Source organism: Aotus nancymaae, unplaced genomic scaffold (genome assembly GCF_030222135.1).
Source record: "Aotus nancymaae isolate 86718 unplaced genomic scaffold, 86718_ANA_hifiasm-v0.15.2.pri h1tg000057l, whole genome shotgun sequence".
Lineage (NCBI taxonomy): Eukaryota > Metazoa > Chordata > Mammalia > Primates > Aotidae > Aotus > Aotus nancymaae.
In genome coordinates this window covers 18,835,036-18,837,495 of record NW_026988471.1, presented here as the reverse complement: position 1 = coordinate 18,837,495, position 2,460 = coordinate 18,835,036, and positions in this window count along the sequence as shown.

Sequence of the window (2,460 nt, the reverse complement as noted above, 5' to 3'; positions counted from 1 at the left end):
CTAATTTGATTGCACTGTGGTCTGAGAGACTGTTTGTTATGATTTCCATTCTTTGGCATTTGCTGAGGAGTGATTTACTTCCAATTATGTGGTCAATTTTAGAGTAGGTGTGATGTGGTGCTGAGAAGAATGTATATTCTGTGGATTTGGGGTGGAGAGTTCTGTAGATGTCTATTAGGTTTGCTTGGTCCAGGTCTGAGTTCAAGTCCTGAATTTCCTTGTTAATTTTCTATCTCGTTGATCTGTCTAATACTGACAGTGGAGTGTTAAACTTTCCCACTATTATTGTGTGGGAATCTAAGTCTCTTTGTAGGTCATTAAGAACTTGCTTTACATATCTGGGTGCTCCTGTATTGGGCGCATATATATTTAGGATCATTAGCTCTTCTTGTTGCATTGATCCTTTTCCCAATGTGTAATGCCCTTCTTTGTCTCTTTTGATCTTTGTTGCTTTAAAGTCTATTTTATCAGAGACTAGGATTGCAACTCCTGCTTTTTTTTTGCCCTCCATTTGCTTGGTAGATCTTCCTCCATCCCTTCATTTTGAGCCTATGTGTATCCTTGCATGTGATATGGGTTTCCTGAATACAGCACACCAATGGGTTTTGACTTTTTATCCAATTTTGCCAGTCTGTGTCTTTTGATTGGGGCATTTAGCCCATTTACATTTAAGGTTAATATTGTTATGTGTGAATTTGATCCTGCCATTTTGATGCTAGCTGGTTGTTTTGCCCATTAGTTGATGCAGTTTCTTCATTGTCTGGATGCTCTTTACCATTTGGTACATTTTTGGAGTGGCTGGTACTGGTTGTTCCTTTATATGTTTAGTGCTTCCTTCAGGAGCTCTTGTGAAGCAGGCCTGGTGGTGATGAAATCTCTGAGCTTGTTCATAAAGGATTTTATTTTTCCTTCACTTATGAAGCTTAGTTTGGCTGGATATAAAATTCTAGGTTGAAAGTTCTCTTCTTTAAGGATGTTGAATATTGGCCCCCACTCTCTTCTGGCTTGTAGGGTTTCTGCTGAGAGATCTGCTGTGAGTCTGATGGGCTTCCCTTTGTGGGTAACCTGACCTTTCTCTCTCGCTGCCGTTAGCATTTTTTCCTTCATTTCAACCCTGGTGAATCTGATGATTATGTGCCTTGCGGTTGCTCTTCTTGAGGAATATCTTTGTGATGTTCTCTGTATTTCCTGGACTTGAATGTTGGCCTGCCTTGCTAGGTTGGGGCAGTTCTCCTGGATAATATCCTGAAGAGTGTTTTCCAGCTTGGATTCATTCTCTCCATCACATTCAGGTACACCTATCAAACATAGATTAGGTCTTTTCACATAATCTCATATTTCTTGGAGGCTTTGTTCATTTCTTTTTACTCTTTTTTTCTCTAACCTTGCCTTCTCGTTTTATTTCATTGAGTTGATCTTCAATCTCTGATATCCTTTCTTCTGCTTTGTCGATTTGGCTACTGAAACTTGTGTATGCTTAGTGAAGTTCTTGTGTTGTGTTTTTCAGCTCCATCAACTGATTTATATTCCTCTCTAAGCTGTTTATTCTTGTTAGCATTTCGCCGAACATTTTAGCAAGGTTCTTATTTTCTTTGCATTGGGTTAGAACATGATCTTTTAGCTCAGAGAAGTTTGTTATTATCCACCTTCTGAAGCCTGTTTCTGTCAATTCATCAGACTCATTCTCCATCCAGCCTTGTTCCCTTGCTGGTGAGGAGTTGTGATCTCTTGGAGGAGGAGAGGCATTCTGGTTTGGGTATTTTCATCCTTTTTGCAATGGTTTCTTCCCATCTTTGTGGATTTATCTACCTGTGGTCTTTGTAGTTGGTGACTTTCAGATGGGGCCTCTGAGTAGACGTCCTTTTTGTTGCTGATGAAGTTATTTCTTTCTGTTTCTTAGTTTTCCTTCTAACAGTTAGGACCCCCTGCTGTAGGACTGCTGGAGGTCCACTCCAGACCCTGCTTGCCTGGGGATCACCCGCAGGGGCTGCAGAACAGTAAGGGTTGCTGCCAGTTTCTTCTTCTGTTATCTTTGTCCCAGAAGGATATCCACCAGATGTCAGCCTGAGCTCTCCTTTATGAGGTTTCTCTTTGGTTATACTAGGGTTGGGGAGCTGCTTGAGGAGACAGTCTGTCCCTTATAGGAGTTCAAGTGCTGAGCTGTGAGCTCCATTTTTCTGTTCAGAGCACCTGGGCAGGTATGTTTAAGTCTGCTGCAGCGGAACTCATAACCGCCTTTTATTCCCAGGTGCTCTGTCCTGGGAAGGTGGGGCTTTATTTATAAGTTCCTGTCATTCTGCTGCCTTTTTTCAGAGATGCCCTACCCAGTGAGGAGGTAGCCTAGTCACAGTCAGTCTGCCAGCAGAGGCATTGATGAGCTGCCATGGGCTCCGCCCAGCTGCTGTGTGAACTTCCTTGCAGTTTTGTTTATAGGGTTATAGTTAGAACTGCCTTGGTAAT